At 38.6% G+C, this 20,088-nt stretch overlaps 1 protein-coding gene across 3 annotated transcripts in view; it reads left to right on the top strand.

Moving 5' to 3' along the window:
• The first annotated feature begins 4,395 nt into the window (after window positions 1–4,395).
• The window catches only part of LOC122095949 (cholesterol 7-alpha-monooxygenase), a 46,302-nt gene continuing 30,609 nt past the window's right edge, over window positions 4,396–20,088 (top strand). Inside the window, exon 1 of one of the 3 annotated variants that reach the window (XM_042666294.1) lies at window positions 4,396–4,452. The gene's annotated coding sequence lies outside the window, so the exon portion shown is untranslated. Of the gene's footprint in view, window positions 4,453–6,720; window positions 6,931–20,088 lie in introns of those variants that run through there. The other 2 variants (XM_042666311.1, XM_042666303.1) reach the window with 2 other exon arrangements.

Here is a 20,088-nt window from a genome sequence, read left to right as displayed (position 1 = left end):
ATTAATATAATCTTGATCTTTAAATCAACATCAATCTGTAAGAAAGATGCAACATCCATTCCAAAGAATACCCGGGAGTATTCCTAATTATCAAGAAGTGCTGTTAAGTGCAAAACAGCATTAACATACAAACAGTTTATTTCTGGTTAAATTGTTTGATGCTACACTAATACAATCCATGATGAAGCTAGTAAAAATATGAGCAGGAAAGCTTTGACAAAGAGGATTAAAACTTTTGTCTGCAGGGATTTTATGAATTAAGTAATGAAATACACATTTAAAAACAATTATGTCACTGAAAAAGGAAGAAGACTTTCTGTTCTCAGATGACATGATTGTTTATGTAGAAAATCTCCAAGAATTAACAAAAAGAAGCTAATAAGCAATTATGGGAAGTCTGAAGATTAACAGAAAAGTTGATTGTTTTTCTATATACCAAAAATAAACAACCATTTGTTAATTTCAAACAGGCTACTACTTATAAAATAATATGAAAGCCAGGTGCCGGTGGCTCATGCCTAGCAACTCAGGAGGCTGAGATCTGAAGATCACAGTTCAAAGCCAGCCTGGGCAGGAAAGTCCATGAGAGTCTTATCTCCAATAAACCACCAGAAGTGGCACTGTGGCTTATATGGTAGAGCGCTAGCCTTGAGCTAAAGAGCTGAGGGACAGCACCCAGACCGAGTTCAAGCCCCATAACCCACCAATAAATAAAATGAAGTATTTAGCTATAAATCTTTTTTTGGGGGGGGGGTCCAGTTGTGGGGCCTGAACCCTGAGTTTGGGCGCTGTCCCTCAGCTCTTAAGCTCAAGGCTAGCACTCTACCACTTGAGCCACAACGCCACTTCCGGCTTTTTTCTTTTTGCTTATGTGGTGCTGAGGAATGGAACCCAGGGCTTCATGCATGCAAGGCAAGCACTCTACCACTGAGCCACCTTCCCAGCCCTTTTAGCTATAAATCTAATAGATTGTGTGTAATGAGAAAAACTACAAAATTCTACTGGGGTAACAAAGCTCTAATGGAAAGAAATCCCACATTCAGGAAGTGGTGCTGTGGCTTAAGTGGTAGAGCACTTGCCTTGAGCTGAAGAGCACAAGGACAGTGCCCAAGCCCAGAGTTCAAGCCCCATGACAAAAAAAAAAAAGAAAGAAAGAAATCCCACATTCATAGATGGAAAGATGCAATATTGTTAAGGTATCAGTCATTTCCAATTTGCTGTGTAGATTTCACAAAATTTCAACCAAATCCTAGCAAGACATTTTGTGGATATCAATAAACTGATTCTAAAGTTTACGTAGAAAAAGGAAAAGACATAAAAAAGCTAATACTGAAGAAGAGAAAAAGTATGAGGTCTGACATTGTTTTAGTTTGGCTACTAAGACAAATTAACAAGGACCAGGTATTTTAGCTCTCATAGTTCCAGTTCTGGAAGCAGGAAAGGCCAAGGTCGAGGTGGCAGAAGATCTGAGGTCTACTGAGGGCCCATTCCCAAGTTTCCAAGTGGCTATTGTCCCACTGCATATTCACATGATTCAGAAAAGGGAAGGAGGAAGCCAGACGGAGGGGAAAGGAAGAAGGAAGGGAAATAAAGGCAGTATCTTCCTTCCTGTCTATTCTTATAAGGGCACTGATCCCATCATGAAGTCTGTATCCTTCTGACAAAGTTATGTCCCAAAGGCCTCATCTCCAAATTATATCACTGTAGAATAGGCTTCAACAGAAAGATTTAAAGGAAAAGACACAAACATCATGTCCATTATGTCCAACTCAAAAGATAATAACTACAATAATCAAGGGAGGGTGCTTTGGGCAAGACAACAGACAAATACATCAATGAAATACAATACAAAGGCAAGAAATAAACCCAACAAATACATCCAGAGGATCTTTACAAAGGATCAAAAGCATTCATAGGAAAAAATAAATGTCTCCACTGAGAACAGAACTTAAAGGTATAGCACATCTTTAACAAGCTGGAGGTCCTAGATTTAACCCCCAGCATTGCAAAAGAAAAGGGAAGGGGGATTGGGAAGGAAAGACCGTGAGAGGGGAAGGAAATAATGGAAACATCTCCTCACTAAGTAGTGAAGGAACAAAAAGGATTTCCACATATAAAAAAGGAATTGAGACACAGACCTTGGACTCTTTAGAAAAATTACCTTGATATGTACTGCAGATATCAATTGAAGATGCTCAACTGTATATTTCTGGGAGATAATACAGGAAAAAATCTAGGAGGTTTTGTGTGCATAAAAAAAGGTTTTTAGATGCAACAAAAACAGTCTTCGGGAGAAAAATTGACAAATGAACTTCAATGAAAAGCTTACTCTTGAAAGACAATGTTAAGAAAAAGGCATGCTACTGACAAAAAATTGTAAAAATCACTTGAAAAGCCATTCAGAATATATTTGTTAATACTTTAATCTCAATAATAAGAAAACAAGCCAATTATAATTGGATGAAAGGTCTGAATAGGCATCTAATCAAAAGATATACAGTTGACAGAAAAATACATGAAAAAGTTCAATATCATATAACGCTAGAGAAGTGCAAATTTAAAATACAATACCACACTGAAAAGAGAAGAAAAGAAGAGCTGTGATTGACTCTTAAGTGCATTTTTTAGAAGGTGTTAAGAATTGAAATTAGGGTCTTATGTTTTCTAGGCAAGTGCTCTACCATTTCTACCATATTCATGTCCCTTAAATGAATTTTTCAAAGTGAAATAAGCCCTTCATATACTGTATGATTTCAAAGATACTAAATGCAGAAAAGGCAAAATTATAAAAATGGTAAAGGAAAAAATATCAAAGTTTGCCAGGAGTTGGGGAAGATTGAGAGGGATAGCAGGTGAAGTCCAGGGATTTTTAACCCTTTGTACAAAAAAATATTTGTCAAAAGCCATATATATAATTGCTATATATAATTTTTATATATAGCAACTCTCCCTAGTTCCTACCCACAGGAGAGCTTCAAAAACCCTTAGCATTTCCTGAGCGATAAAAATGTCTTTGCTGCTGGGCACTGGTATCTCACACCTGTAATCCTAGCTACTCAGGAGGCTGAGATTCAAAACCAGCCCCAGTAGAAAAGTCCATTGGACTCTTATTTCCAATGACCCACAGAAAAACGGAAGTGGAGCTGTAGCTGGTAGAGCACTAGCCGTGAGCAAAAGAGCAAGTCTTTGTTTTATCAATGTCATCAATGATGGCAGTGGAGTGAAATAAGACTAGAAAATTTTGAGGTGGAAACTGGTCACTAGAAACATCCAGCATGTGATTACCGGGAACTTTCAGCTTTAAACAATGACCTCCAAAGAAGTTTGAGTTTATACTCTTGGACAAATGAATTTAATCAACTGTGCTTTTATAATGGAATTCCCTCTTTCTATATAAAAACAAACCTTCTGGCTGCCAAGACTCAAGGAAATAGCCCAATTGGTGGATTTATCTAGGCACTGAAGAGAGTCATGCCATCCAACCCCAACTAATGTGTCCAAAGGCTCTTGTACTTGGGACCATTCTGGGCCTTCCCTGTGTATTTCTTCATCTGCTCATTTGTGTCCTTTACAATAGAACCGTAATACAGTACTAAGTAGAGTGCTTTCAGTGAGTTCTAGTGAGTCATTCTAGCTAATTATTGAACCTGAAAGGAGGATGTAGGAGCCTTCATATTTATGTCTAGTCAGATAGCATGAGGAAGTTGGACGATTTTGTTGGCAACCTTTTCATTTACCTTATGGAATCTACCCACTTTGTGAATGGTGGATAGTTAGTATCAGAAATGAATTGAATTCTAGGCTAGAGGATGGCTTAGCAGTACCTTGCCTTCCTAGCAAGCACATGGCCCCAAGTTCAACTGCGAGAAAAAGAGAGAGAGAAAGAGAGAGAGGTTTTGATAAAGAATTAATTGTAGAACACCCAGTTGGTGTCAGACAGTTGGTAACAGAATAGACCACAATGTACAAAACAGAGAATTCTGATAAAAATCAATGGGTGTTAGTTAACAATATTATGTACATATTGACTCATCAGTTCTAACAAATATACCATATTACTTTATGATAGAAGAAACTGTGGAATGTAGAGAGTATGTGGAAACTTTGTACTATTAGATCAATTTTCCTGTAAATCTAAAACTGCTGTGAAATGCGACATAATAAAACATTAAAAGAAGTGAATACATGAAAATGATGGATGTTCGAAGAGAAAGCTCAAGGGACTATAAAAGGATATTACAAGAGAATCAATATTTGTCTAAGACTTAGAGAATGTGTCCTTGAATTTGTGGAATTAGCCAAGCTAATAACAAATGCAGAAGCATTGGAGTGGAAATGAACTTTGATGCATTCCAGGAGCTGAAAGGCCATCCACACTTAGAAAACCAGGGTAGGGGAAGGGATAGCTTAAGACGAGGCTGGGCAAGTAAGAAGAAATGTACTGAAGCTAGGGTAAGTAACATGATTAGTTTTTATTTACAGCCATTGCTCTGGTTACTGTTTGGAGGATGGCTTGGATGTAAAATATAGGTGTGCTCCATGTCTTTAGATGAAGTCTGTCCTCCAAAAGGTCGTCTGCTCTCCCCAATGGAACATTTAAGAGATAGTGCTCAGTTGGAGGTGATTAGCTAACTGGTGGCATGGCCCTAGGTCACAATTAATATTTGTCTCATGCAGTTAGTTCTCAAAGAGTAATTTTATTTGGGGAAAAAAGGCTCTCAAACCCTCTTGGGCTTCCTATCCCATCTATATGGTCTTCTCCTGCACTCAGCCTTCCCATTCCCACCAAATGAGACCTTGCCAGAGGCTGATCACATGGGAACATTTGATCTTGGACAGTCAGCTTCCAATGAATTTTGATGATTGAATACAATGCTTCATTCAGCCAAATCAAGCCCTTTTCTAAGTTGTCAAGCCTCAAGTGTTTTGTTATAGTAACAGAAATATGACCTACTACAGATTGAAATGTGGAGAGATATGGTATGGGACCACTATAATAGTCTTGATGTGTCTATTACAGTGGAGATGGGTAAAATCAAAATATAAACACCACTGGATTAAAGACTTAGGAAGACCTGGTGATTGAATTGATTGTTGCACCTGGTGCAATCAATTCCAGGGAGGTAACTAAAGAAGCACCCGATTTCTGAAATAAGCAGAGGCTAAGGTAAGATACACAAAGATGAGGAAACATAGGAAGTAATATAAGATAGGAGATTGCATAAATTTAAACTGGAATGTGCATTAGCAGCCACAGAAGGTTTAATAATGGTGATTGAAAGATGTCTACAATCTAATTCCCTAAACAGTATATATGTTAATTTACATGGTATAGGACACTTGCAGAAGTGGTTAGGTTCAGTGAGATCGAGGACTGTTCTGTATCATCAAGGTGGGCTTGAAATACTCACAAGGATGTTTTGGAGAGGAAAGGCTGGAAGATCAAAGCTGCTAGTTATATATAATATAAGGAAGAAAGCAGACATTGAAATGATGTAGCCATGAGCCTGAAGGTGCCAACAGCCTATAGAAACAGGGAAAGAGAGAGAACAGGTTTTCTCCTGGAGCCTCTGAAAAAGCATTGTTGCCTTCACTGTGCTTTGCAGAATCACATTTATCTGTTTTCTGTCCACAGAAAACTGAAGACACACTTCATTGTAAATGAAGGGAGAATGAGTGCGAATGTTTATATAGAATAGACCAGTCTGTCACCCCTTATAAATTATCCATTCACTGGCTTCAAGGACATTGACAGGCTTATACAGATACCTACCCCTGCTTTAGACAGACAATTGAACATGCCTCTCTGGGGAAACCAAATGATTCAGGAGAAAACACTCAAAGGTGCTGAAGTTGCCTTTGTCTCTCTGTAATAAAATCTTATCCCTGTTTTTAGTTGCCTCCTTTGCTCCTCTTAAAAATAGGCAGATAACCCCAAATGCCCAACAATTTGAAAATGGTTCAACTATGAAAGACAGAAATCAAAGGAAGCAGAACAAATATTAAAGATAGAAATAAAAATTATTTAAAATCCACCATTAATTTTTGTGTGTTTGTTTGCCAGACCTTGGGCTTGAACTCAGGACCTTGGGGCAGTCCCTGAGCTTTTGTGCTCAAGGCTAGGGTTCTACCACTGAAGCCACATCTCCACTTCCTGCTTCTTGTGATTTATTGGAGAGTTTCATTGACATTCCTGCATGGGCTGGCTTTGAACCGAGGTCCTCAAATCTCAGCCTCCTGAATATACAGGATTTCAGATGTGAGCCACTGATGCCCATTAATCTTTTTTAATCAGATGCAGATATCTGAATTCATAATGCAGAGACAGACTATTTTGAAGAAATATTCAAAGTGTTAATGTTTAAAATTAGTAGATTTTTCAGCCTGATTATACTTGGTATAAAAGGTTTCATGCTGAAAACATGAACAATTAACAGGCAATACAGCACAAAGAAAATTTGGAAATTGAAACATGTCTGGACAAGGTAGTACTGAGAGTGGGTGGGCAAATGCAGAGGGTGAAAAACAAACATAGTCATAATAATCCAGTTACATGTACAAAATGGAACAAGAAAAGTTGGTGAGAATGGTTGAGAAAGGAGGATGGGGAGGAGAGAGAAGTTTGAAGGATGAACACTGATCAAGGTGTATTATATCTAGAAATGGACATACTTAAAATGAAGCACCCTTGTGCAACTAATTGACACTAATTAAAATAAAATAAAGTTAGTTATCTTGGAAATTAGAAAGTTCTAACACAAATGTACAAGAATTTCATCAGAAGTTTGAAGGATAAAGTCTATACAGTCTTTCAAAAATGAGAACTAAAAGTTGAAAGATGGCAAACAGAAGAGAAAAAATGATCCAGGAAGTGCAATGTTCAAGTTTCAGAAAGAAAAACAGTGAAGAGGAAGAAACTAACAAGCTAAGGTAAGAAACAGCCACAGAGCTGGAAAACATATCCCCAGACTGATAGGACGCAGTAAATTCATAGAAAAGTTAATTCTAAGAAAGACTCACACCATTATACATCATTGTGAAACTTTGAAACATTAGAGAGATCCTGAAAGTTCCCAGATAGAAGAACAGGTTGCAGTTCCCCAAGTGAAAATCAGGTGACTGACTTCTCAAGAGAAATGCTTAAAGCTAGAGGACAAGGGCTCAACACCTTCAAAATGGTAACAGATAGTGATTTCTAACCTAGAACTCTAGTACTGCCACTCAAGTGTGACAGAACTGATAGTTAATCCACCTAAGTAACCAAAGGTTTATGTCTCATACTCCCTCCATCAGGAAGTTAATGATGTATTCACTCCAAAAACGTATTGTCAAGAAGAAAAAGGCAAAGAGGCCATGAAGCAGGGAGCCAAGAAACACACAAAGGAGCTGTGGGATATTGTCAACCTGAGGGCTGGACATGATAATTATGTGACGGCTTAGAGAGCAGAAATTCAGATAAAAAAGAGAGGAACGGTGGCCAAAACAGTCATAACACTCAATGTATATATGTGAAAATGGAGCCAGGCAGCTTGAGGGGATGCGAGGGCGTAGATGTGGGAGAGAATGATGGAAGAGGTAACACTAATTGAGATTGCATTGTACTCATAAAATGACATGTTGAATTGAAACCCTTTTGTACAGCTACTTACAGATAATGATAATATTATTGATGATAATAATAAAGCAAAGCAGAAATCTAACTTGGAATTCAATCATAGAAGGCACTATTGGGGATATCTTAATAAAGTACTCTTTGATCATACTGAAGCATTCCTTTATCTGGTATAGAGTAGGCAGATTAATTATGAAGGCTAAGAGTACAAAACAGGAAGACCAAAGGACACATCAAGAAAAAAAATTAACTAGGTAGATATTATAGTGCATGTTTTTAACTCTAGCACTCAAGAGGCCAAGGTAGCAGAGTCAGGAGTTCAAAGCCAGCTACATAGTGAGTCCTGTCTAAAATAGAAGGGGAGAGAAAAAGAGAGGGAGCAGTAGATGAAGAGAAGGAGAGATAAACAGAAAGAGAGAGGGAGAAAGGGAGAAAGGAAAAATTCATATCACTCACATGACTCATTTTTGAATAATATTTACATAGATATGCTAAGATCTTTGCTTATGCCCAAAGCATGATTATAGGTTTGCTATAGATACTAATACAGTTATTCTCCATTTATGTTTCTTTCTTAGGGATTTTCAGAAGTCTGATATAAAAATAAATCCACAGACAGGAATACACTCTAAAAATTACTGTGGTAGGATATGACTAGCCAAAGATATTACTGCTTACAAAAATATCTTTAATATTTCATCTTCTGCCTAGAGTATAATATTCTTTATTAAAAGAATGCCTCTTTGCTTTCCTCTTGGCTTATAATAATTTCTATCAGTACACATAAAAGTGAGAATAATTACATAAATTTGTATTCAATTTTCAGAAGTAGAATTTTTATCTTTTCTCTGAAATATCAATATAATACTACTATCAAAATGAACATTGTTGCTTTTTCTAAACACTTTATTTCATCATAAAGCTAAAAAAAGAGTTAATCATTTGCAGGTCACTTGCTCTATTACATTATGCAATTTCCTCTTTTTTAAAAAAAATCTTAGCATGTGATTAAGCATCATACTCTAAATTCCTTGTATCAGCCTTTGTTCCAGAACTCAACCCCTCACAAAGTCTTATGTAATATCAGCAAGATTACGTTTTGGTAAACCCTGAAACTAGATTTAAGACACCCTCAGCTGAATTTCTTGAAATAAATACATGTACATTCAAGAGTAATGTATTTGAAAGAGAATATGTACTTAAGAGGAAGTATGCCAATTAAATTTTGTCTATTCAATCACTTCTAATTACACAGAGGCACTTGCTATTTAAAAAGAATGTTGAAGCAAGTGTGGTGGCTTATGCCTGTAACCCTAGCTACTCTGGAGGCTGAGATCAGAGAACTGTAGTTTGAAGCCAGTTGGGGCAAAGAAAGTCCAGGAGACTCTTATCTCCAGTAAACCACCAAAATATCAGATGTTGAGGTGTAGTTCAACTGGTAGAGCACTAGCTTTGAGCAAAAAGGTCAGGAACAGTGCCTAAGTCCTGAGTTCAAGCTCCAGAGTGGGTGCACGTGCACAGCGTGTGCGCGCGCACGCACACACACACACACACACACACACACACACACACACACACACACACACACACCACATAGAATATTAAGAGGCTTAGAGCATGAATTAAGTAATAGAGCACCTCTCTGAAAAGTGTAAGGCCCCAAGTTTCAACCCTGGTACTGCCAAGAAAGAATATGAGGCTGATGGCATATCTCAGCGATAGATTACTTGTTTGGCAAGTGAAAAGCCATGGGTTCAATTAATAGAACTGCAAAAATAAAAATTAATTAAATGAACATTGAATATGAACATTAATATGATTTTCAAAAGTTTTGATTTAGGGAAAAACATTCCTGGGTAACTTGTAGTCCCTATTGTTAAATTAAATATTTTCTCAGGTAGTGATGTTACAAGGCTATTTTATTTATTTATTTATTTCGCTGCTTGTGGGGTCAGAACTCTAGGCCTGGGCTCTCTCCCTCAGCATTTCAGCTCAAGGCTAGCTCTCTACCACTTGAGATACAGCACCACTTCTGCCTTTTTCTGCTTATGGGGTGCTGAGGAATCGAACCCAGGGCCTCATGCATGCACTGTACCACTGAGCCACCTTCCTAGTCCATACAAGGCTATTTTTAAAGTTCTTCTATCATAGATTATTTTGATCTATTATTTAATGTAGAGAATTTTCTTTTTACACTAATGTTAAACATTATTTGTACATATAAGCTAGTTTACACAACATTTGAATCTCAAGACATTTTCCAGATGTTAAAAATATTGTAGGTTTGGGCCCAGAGTTCAGGCCCCATGACCACCCCCCCCAAAAAAAAAAAGTACTGTTGGTTGACATACCATTAAAGTTACACATGATTGTAACATTTTGATCTCCTTTCGAAAGTTTGTGTTGGATTCTGACCTTCTAAACAGCGAGGGCCAGTGGCTCATGCCTGTAATCTTAGGTACTCAGGAAGCAGAGAATGGGGAAGAATAGCAGTTTCAGCCTATCTTTGTAAGAATCCCTCTCCCCCATACCCTTGATACATGCCTGTCATCCTAGCTATCTGGAGCTGAGATCAGAGTTTCAGGCCAGTCTGGGCCAAAAGAAAGAAAAAATTTGCAAGACATTATACCAACAGAAAAAGTTGGCTATGGTGATATGTATAGCTTTCATCCCTGCTAAAGGAGGAAGCATAAATAGAATTGCAATCCTGTGTGGCTCCAGCAAAAAGCAAAACTCAAAAAATAAGAGCAAAGCTGGGCACCAGTGGCTCTCACCTGTAATCCTAGCTACTTAGGAGGCTGAGATCTGAGGACTGTAGTTCAAAGCCAGCCTGGGAAGGAAAGTCCATGAGACTTATCTCCAATTAACCACCAGACCAGAAAAACAGAAGTGGCGCTGTGGCTCAAGTGGTAGAGTGCTCACCTTGCGCTGAAGAACTGAGGGACAGAACCAGAGTTCAATCCCCACAACTGACAAAAAAAAAGGGCAAGAAGGGCTGAGGGGGTATGTCTCAAATGATGGAGAACTGCCTATTAGAGTCAAAGCCCTGAGTTCAAACCCTAGTACCCCACCACCAACAACAACAAAAGGGTAAATTTTAGGGTTGAGAATGTGGCTTAATGATAGAGTGTTTGTCTAGCATGAATGAAGCTCTGGGTTCCATTCCTCAGTACTACCTAAACAGAAAAAGCTAGAAGTGGCACTGTGGCTAAAGTGGTAGAATGCTATAGCTTAAGCAAAAGAAGCTCAGTGACAGCACCCAGGCCCTGAGTTCAAGCCCCAGGACTGGCAAAAAGAAAGGTCAATGTTTCCCCTATACAAAATACATTTAAACTCTTTAAAGACATTAAAGCAGCTGGGTACTAGCAGCTAACATCTGTAGTCCTAGCTACTTAAGGAGGTTGAGAAATGGAAGGCTGTGATTTGAAGTCAGCCTGGGCAGGAAAAAAATCCATGAGATTCCATCTCCAATTAACCAGTGAAATGCCAGATTAGAGGCATGGCTAAAGTAGCAGACCACTAACCATGAGCAAAGAAGTCAAGCCAGAACAGGAGGCCATGAGTTCAAGATGGGGAAATTGATACACACACACACACACACACACACACACACACACACACACACACACACACACACAACTTAAAGCAAACAAAGTTGTGACTTCTTTTAAAAAGGAGTTCCAGTTGTTAGGTAGATTATAGCTTTTGCCTCAGTTTCTATTGTTTCCTTCTTAGATTGGCTACTATGAACAAAACTTATGTGAATAAAAAATTTAAATCTGTTATGAATCCCTTCATACAAAATTCCTATACAAAAAATATATAAAGATGTGTTAACTACATGCAAGGAAACACTACAATAGTCTTGAAACAGCCAATTAGTACAAAGAGGTTGTTCTTTCCTCCAGCGTTCAAGGTTTTTTTGAAAAAAAAATAAGAACACTAACTATAATATTTTTGTGGCCACGTACATTCAGTTGAATAGTTAGTAGTATCTGAATATTAACAGCACTTAAATTCCACGGAGGAAGTACAGTCATTAGCATCACTGAATGGCTCCACTGTTTGCAGGGGCTAGGCCACACAAAGGCTCAAGTTACTGTGTGCCATCATTTTATTGACCAGCCTTTTCCTGTCATACAGGACAGTACTCTTTCAGAGTGTAAAAATTTGTTTTTTACTGTGGAATTTACTTTGGGATTCTTCCCTAGGGTCTGAATGCACACACCCTTCAAAAAACAAGCCAAACGCTCAGTTCCAAGTTACATTTTGCCAAAAGTGTTTCGCATGTTCAGAATTCACCTCACTAATTGTATTTACACAACCATGAGAAGGTGTGATTTGTGACTCTGTTCCGATGGAAAATTATTAGTTTCTTTCATCCACTTAGTTTCCTGTTTGTGGAATATTGCATAGTTACTTTAATTCAACCTTTGACTCTCACCTTTATCCTTGAGCTCTTGTTATAATTCTTGCTGTGTAATTTTACATGTGACCAGAAGTGGCCTTTGCTTTACTTTTCTTTCTTGTTTCGTGAGTATTAGTCATTCCTTCATCGGATGGGAACTTCCTGAAGGCTGCTATGCTTTAAGTGCTCTCAGATCCTGGCACAATGCCCGAGAGTTTAAGTCTAGAATTACCATATTTCCTTGTTTCTAAGAGCCGCATTATTTCTCATCATTTCAGCAATCTAGAACTTAAGGTTTCCATGACCATCACATTAAAAGAATTTTCCATCTAACTAGCATGGTAATATATGACTAAAATCTCAGCTACTCAAGAGATAGAGGCAAGAGGAATTCCAGGCCAGCCCCAGACAAAGTTAGGGAGACTCAAAAACAAAATACCAAAGGAATGGCAGGGTCCAGATTAAGTGGCAAAGTGCTTTCCCAGTAAGTACTAGGCCCTGCATCCAACTGTTAGGTTGAAAACTTGAGACTGTGTACTTTGCCTGCTCAAGTGTGACTGTTAGCTGTTCTCCAAAGCATGCCTTTCCACAGATCAGTGTGTTATTTTAACTACTAAAGCACTTGGTTAAATTGTTAACTTAAATTGGGATTCCTTGTTGTTGCTGAAAATGCCTTCAAAAGCTTAGATAATGAGGTAACTCAAGACTAAGAGGTCACAAGATTGCTTATGTAATTATAGTTAATCAACTGAAAGAGATAGGATTTCTCTGTCTCATCCTGCAAATAAATAAATAATTCCTCTTTGAGAATTAAGCTCTTCTCCAATAACTTACTCTATGAAGAGCTGACCTTGACAATGGAATGTAGGAGGCCTAAATCTCAACAAGCCTAACTTGTGTTTTAAAAATACAGAAAATGAGCCAAGCATATAGGTGGCTAACGTGTGTGATCATAACTACTCAGCAAGTTAACGTCTGGATGATCTCAGTCTGAAGCCAGCCTGGGGCTGTCTATTTTTAGAAAATAATCCACAAGATTCTATCCTTAAATAAATAAAACGTTGGGCAGGAGACATGGCTCAGCTGGTAGAATGGCAGTCTAACAAGACAATCCAGCATGAAACCCTGAGTTCAAGCGTTGGGACCACCAGAAAGAAAGCAAGAGAGAGAAAAAGAGGGAGAGAGGGAAGGAAGGAAGGAAGGAAGGAAGGAAGGAAGGAAGGAAGGAAGGAAGGAAGGGAAGGGAGGGAGGGAGGGAGGGAGGGAGGGAGGGAGGGAGGGAGGCATAGCAAACAAGCAGGGGAATCTGTCAGGAGTCAGATCGGGGTTCAACATTGGAACTAGAGAAAACTGTTGTAGATTAAAACCAAAGTGACAGTTCGCATAGTCCTCTGCTGCTCACTCTCTCACTTCGGATGTGGGCATCCTCTAGTAGCTTCTCCAGAAAGGGACTGTGAAATGCAGAATACTTAAGGCTTTGCTTTTTGTCAAGATTTGATTCTAGGTATTAAGTGAAATTCTGGGTTTTGGAAAGTCTACTTTGGCTGAAAAAAACAGTGTTATGATATGAAAAGGGACTCCTTTGTCAGTTATAGTTTGCTTTGAAGCTATTCGCGCTTTCTTGTATATACTCATCTCTTCCCACCCCACCCTTCCCTGTTGTGTGCCCATACTACAGCATAAATGTGGGGCCTTGAGCTCTGTTGCTTGGCTTTTTTGCTCACAGCTGGTGCACTGTTTTCACCAACAGAAGTTGCCACTGTAGGATTTTTCTTAAGGTGTTTATATGTTGCTAAGGTTTGTTCTCTAATTCTGGAAATGATTTGCTCCTGACTTTATCAAACAGACATACAGGACAAAACTTTATGTATATATGTGAGCCAGAGCAATTTGGACGATATTGTTATACTGTTATCATCCCCCCACTTATCAATTTTGTCAGTTCCCATTGCTGACGTGAATATGGTAGCAGAACAGGCTGTTTGGCTTCCCAAAATACTTTAGCAACGACATCATCTCCTGGATCCTGCCATGTTTGGATTATCCTTGAAAAACTAAAATATCTCCTCATTGCTCTTAATCCAGTTTTTTCCTCTGTGGAAAAGTTAATTTACTTAGAAATTTATTCAGCTGTACACAGAAACCCAAAATAACATGGCTTAGGCAACATAGACCATCTTTCTCACATAAAAGAAATCTAGAAGTAAAAATTATGCCATGATGCAAAAATTTCTTCTCTTCCACAACAGTCACCACACCCGCATTCCAGATGACAAGCAGGAACAAAGGCAGATAGGCGGAAGATACTTCTCTCAGCCATTCTGTGCTGCCTTCCAGCAGTTTCAAAGTACATAGATTACATCTCATTGGCCATGTACAGCTGGCAAAAGTCTAAGAAATACCACCCCTTTGCCCAGAACTTTTCTACTAATGAAAAAGGAAAATAAGATATTGTGTACCCTCAGCTTTCCCAGAGTTAATCAAAATATTTGTACAAATGTAGTACCTGTAATATACCATAAAATATTTTCAGGGTAGAAAATTCAGATTTAATGTAAAACTTGACAGTTACCATTAAAGATACACCACAATGTGATACACAATCCCTTTGCCATAAGAATCTACAGAAAGCCACTAAATAAGGATTTGATCATGCTGGAGTGCCCCACTCAGAGTGCATCACGAAAAATTTTATTTGTTTAATTGGTTGTCACCTGCTTATAGGTAGAGACAGAAAAGTTACCTTGAAACAGATATTACTTGTGTAGGAGAACCAAGAACTTGATTTGAAAAAGATTAGAGATTCCCAGAGAAAGGGATCTCAGGTCCCAATTCTTCTTCTTTAAGATTCTAAGTTGTGGGCATCTTCTAGATTCAATCAAAGGGGCTGGGAAGTTGGCTCAGTGGTAGAGCGCTTGCCTTGCATGCATGAGGCCCTGGGTTCAATTCCTCAGCACCACATAAGCAGAAAAAAAAAAAAGCTGGAAGTGGCGCTGTGGCTCAAGTGGTAGAGTGCTAGCCTTGAGCTGAAGAGCTGAGGGACAGTGCCCAGGCCCAGAGTTCAGGCCCCATGACCGGACCAAAACAAAAAACAAAAAACAAAAAAAACAGATTCAATCAAAACCACCCAGAAAAGATTGCAAATTAGGCCTAGCAAATGAAGCCTGAAATAGAGTGACTAAAGAGTTGGATCAGCAGCCAGCTCTCATGGTGAATCAAAAAGAAAGGGAGCAGCCAGGTGCTGGTGGCTCATGCCTGTAATCCTAGCTACTCAGGAGGCTGAGATCTGATGGTCGAGGTTCAAAGCCAGCCCAGGCAGGAAACTCTGTGAGACTCTAATCTCCAATAAACCACTAGAAAACGGGAAATTGTGCTGTGGCTCAAGAGGTAGAGTGCTTGCCTTGCGCTAAAGAGCTCAGGGACAGCGCCCAAGCCCAGAGTTCAAGCCCCATGACCGACAAAAAAAGAAAGAAAGAAAGAAAGAAAGAAAGAAAGAAAGAAAGAAAGAAAGAAAGAAAGAAAGAAAGAAAGAAAGAAAGAAAGAAAGAAAGGAGGGAAGGAGGGAAGGAGGGAAAGAGGGAAGGAAGAAAGAGAGCAAAGAATGGAGAAACTGAGTCCAGTGAGGGTGGATCCTGGCATTGAACCCTACTCAGCTTCCTGAAGTCAGCTTGTCTGTCAAAAGCACTAGCACATATCTAACAGAGCAATTTGCTTTTAGATGTAGAAATTGAAGTTCAGAACCAGAAAGATAATCTGGAGAGGTTTATTTCCCTGAAAGAGGCTCAGATAAGTGTCAGCACGAGCCAGGAGACCATGTTTTTGGAGGCGGTAACTAAAGTTGGCAGCCTTTCTTTTGCTTGCTTCCTTCCCTGCACCTTTCTAAAATAACACTTCAATTCTTCTCCAGCACCACTTGTATTTTGGAGCCATTCTCCCACCTTAGCACCAAACAAAACTCAACAGCATTAATCCATGGATGTGCAAACCATCCTGGCTCTCTCTATGTGAAATGTCTTACACTACCGGTCCCTCCTCTACACGTTGGCAGGGAAGGCGAAATGCAAAAACTTTGGCTGGCTCATCTGAGAGTATGCAGCATTGAATATACCAGGGGAATTGAACCTACGCCCAGAGAAAATCATGATTGTTAGGCAAAACGATCACCTATATTGCAATTGCAAATAGTAAAACTTTAGTGACCAAAGGCAACACAAGTCTGAAATGGAACCAATAAGCAAAAACTCAAGGTGTTGACGGAACTGTGTCCTTTCTGGACACTCTACAGGAATATTCATTTATTTGCCTTCCCAAGTTCTAGAAGCATCCCTAATTCCTTGGTTCATGACCTCTTTCTCATCTTCAAAATGCGTGATTCCAAACTTTGCTTTTGTAATATATGTACCTTTCTGACTCTAACTCTCGTGCTTCTCGCTTGAGATTACCTTGAGCAAGCCTTGATAAGCCAGGATAATATCTCCATCTTATGATCCTTAATCATTATTGCTAAGTCCCTTTTGTCATACCATTTAATGCATTTTCAATTTCTAGGGACTAGTATACATACACCTTTGGAAGGCCATTATTTTGTGCAGTATACCACTCTGGCACATATATTTATAATGAAACCAAAAGACTGCTGAGGTTTTCTGGGCTGAAAACAATCTACCAAATCCACATTCTCCTTGATAGGCAGATCCTCTGTGGTATGCACACAGAATGAGGCAAAAATGATACAGACTCTTCTCTGAGGTACTTAGGAGCACTCAGATACAGGGCAGAGGTGCTCAAATGGCCTCTTCCCCTCCCAGAGAATCAATACTAAAAGAAATTGTAGCCCTAAGCACAGGTAAAAGGCCTCTGAATTGGAGCATGTGTATTTTACAGCAACCCCAAGCCCAAACAAGAACATTAGAGTATTTAGCAGAATTATTTATGATGAAGTAGGTTTATAACAGATTCTCTGTCTCTATCTTTTTCTGCCTGTTTATCTATCTTTCTTTTTCTCTTCCATACACACAGTCTCTCCCTCCCCCCCACCCCCAACAAAGGTCGGTGACAATGATTTTACAGATAATCACTAAACATGGAAACTAGAGCCATGTAAGTCAGAAAGTGCTTCAGGTGACTGATCTCTGAAAAACACAAGAGCACTCAAAGACATGAAAGTTAAAGGCATACTTTTTTCTTTTTTGGTCAGTCTTGGGGCTTGACCTCAAGGCTTGTCCCTGAGTTCTTTCACTCAAGGCTAGTACTCTACTACTTTGAACCCCAGCAACACTTCCAGTTTTCTGGGGGGTTATTGGAGATAAGAGTCTCATGGACTTTCTTGCTTGGACTGGCTTTGAACCTCAACTTTAAGATCTCAGCCTCATGAGTAGCTAGGATTATAGGCATGAGCTACCAGTGCCTGGCCCTACATGTTATTTATTTATTTAAGAACTGAGAATGTATCTAATAAACTAAACAATGACTATAAGAAACAATAGATGTATATAGTAGCCAAAAGAAGTGGCATTATCAGCAAGGTATGCTGGTTTATATGAAAATACAAAAGACTTTAAAATAACAACCTGGACCTTACGTTGCAAATGATCTCTACGTAACTACTGGGAATTAAGGATGAAGAAAATCAAATCCTGCTCAACTTTTCTGATGCTAGAGAAGACAAAAAGACACTGAATATGTTCAGTTATTGGTAGAAGAACAAATTTAAATACATGACTTAAAATGTGAGCATAACATTTATACATTTATAATATATATCTCTCTATCTATCTATCTATCTATCTATCAATGAAGGACCATCAGCTTCTTTGTTGCAAGAGAGTTTGATAATGAAATATGAGAGAAGTCTTCAGTACAACAAAGGTAGAAGGTATAAAAAATAATGTTCCAGGGAAAGCAAAAATAAAATATGAAGATGTGAGAAATCAAATAAACATGAAAACAATCACTTTATCGTGCTAATCTTCACCATTTAAAACTACACCATAAGAAGAAAAACCTCAGAAACAATGGGAAAGGTATTTAAAACAAACACTAGTAAAAATGTGTAATAATACACCAATAAAATGAACGTAACCATATGGCAAAATGTTTTATTACTGACAAATATGGCTAATTTTAATTACACACACAACCTATATCAACAAAACTTCCAATATGAAGAGAAAAAGTTGATCAGTGACAAGGAGAAATCAAGAAATTTCCAACTAAAGTAAAAAAATTTCTAATACCTCATAAATCAAAATGCCAAAATAAGAATATTAAGCTTATCAAAAATGTAAGCACAATCCATGATTTTGAATAATAAAAGACATTGAACTCTATGATTCATTTTGAAATCTACATGGCACATTCACTAATGTTAATGATGCATTAGCCATATTGAAAATTTTGTTTAAAAAACCCTCCACAAGTTACTTAACACTGTAAAATTTGTCCAAAATGTAGTAACAGTGGGACTTTATTACAAACTAATAAAAAATTAAAAAAATCATTTGATTTGAAAATTTATAAACAGTTTTTGGGTAATAATAAAACTGAAACTTCCAAATTAATTGGCAGTCTTTCCTATATTATACATTAAAATAAGATAAATAACTAGTTTTAGCACTATCATTCAACATTTGGATTCGAATTTAACTTTTTATTTGCTTAGACTTTATGAATGTGTGTGTGTGTGTGTGTGTGTGTGTGTGTGTGTGTGTGTGTGTGTGTGTGTGCCAATCCTGGGGCACTCAGGGATTGGGTGCTGGTCCTGAAGTTTTTTTGCACAAGGATAGTGCTCTATCATTTAAGCCACAGCTCCATTTCCAGCTCTGTGTGTGTGTGTGTATGTGTGTCTGTGTGTCTGTGTGTGTCTATGTGTGTGTGTGTTGTAGTTAAGGAGGAAAGAGTCTCACAGACTTTCTTATCTGGTCTGATTTCAAACCGAGATCCGCTCAGTCTCCTAAGTAGCTGGAATACAGGTGTGAGTCACCGGCTCTGGGCTTAGGCTTTATAATCTACACAAACCAAGAAAACAATTTGATGATAACCTACTGAATAAACCAGAATACAAACTCATTACTTAAATATGTTGCAAAAAACAGATTTAGCTTAGAAAGGCAACTTGCCTTTTTCCAAGTGATATAAGAACGAAGTCACAAGCCGGGCGCTGGTGACTCACGCCTGTAATCCTCGCTACTCAGGAGGCTGAGATCTGAGGATCGCGGTTCAAAGCCAGCCCGGGCAGGAGAGACCGTGAGACTCTTATCTCCAATAAACCACCAGAAAACCGGAAGTGGCGCTGTAGCTCAAGTGGTAGAGCGCTCGCCTTGAGCTGAAGAGCTGAGGGACAGCGCCCAGGCCCAGAGTTCAAGCCCCACAACCGACAAAAAAAAAAAAAAAAAAAAGAACGAAGTCACAACTGGAGAATGGGGAGCTAACTAATACCAAATTACACAGATGAAGGCTACAGGTTAAGAATTTAAAATTATTTTAAGTCAATCCTTTGAGTCTCTTTTTCTGTATGTTAAACATAATTCTTTCTCTTCATGAAAATAACTGTGCTTTAAAGTTGAAGTTCCAGAGGTAGAGGAGTGGCTCAGTTTGTAGAACTGAGTGAAAGTGGCAGCTACTGAGTTGGAGTCCTGGTCTGAAAAAAAAAAGAGAGAGAGAAATATGAAGTAAGTTGAAGTTCCATGTTAGCATTGAGAATGAGGGACTCTTCTCTTTACCGGGAAGTGGCAAGACTGATAACTGACTGAGAAACCTTTACACTGAGAAAAAATTGAATGCACAACACCCTTTTCTTATAAGGTAGCCTATATATGAGGAATGATAAAAATGTTAAGAAGCTGAGCACTGTAGCTGCCATTCTAGCTAATCAGGAAGCTAAGGATCACAGTTCAAAGCCATCTTGGGTGGGAAAGTATATGAGACTCTTAGCTCTAATTAACTGCTAAAAAAAAGTCTGAAGTGGAGCTGTAGCTCAAGTGGTAGAGCACTAGTCTTCAGCAACAATAGTCAGAAATAGCTCTCAGGCCTGAGTTCAAGTCCCAGGACTGGCACAAAGAAAAGATCA

The sequence above is a fragment of the Dipodomys spectabilis genome, unplaced genomic scaffold (assembly GCF_019054845.1).
Source record: "Dipodomys spectabilis isolate Male_0828 unplaced genomic scaffold, ASM1905484v1 ptg000015l, whole genome shotgun sequence".
Taxonomy (NCBI): Eukaryota; Metazoa; Chordata; class Mammalia; order Rodentia; family Heteromyidae; genus Dipodomys; species Dipodomys spectabilis.
The sequence above is the reverse complement of the archived record's forward strand: the minus strand, read 5'-3'. Positions and strand labels throughout refer to the sequence as shown.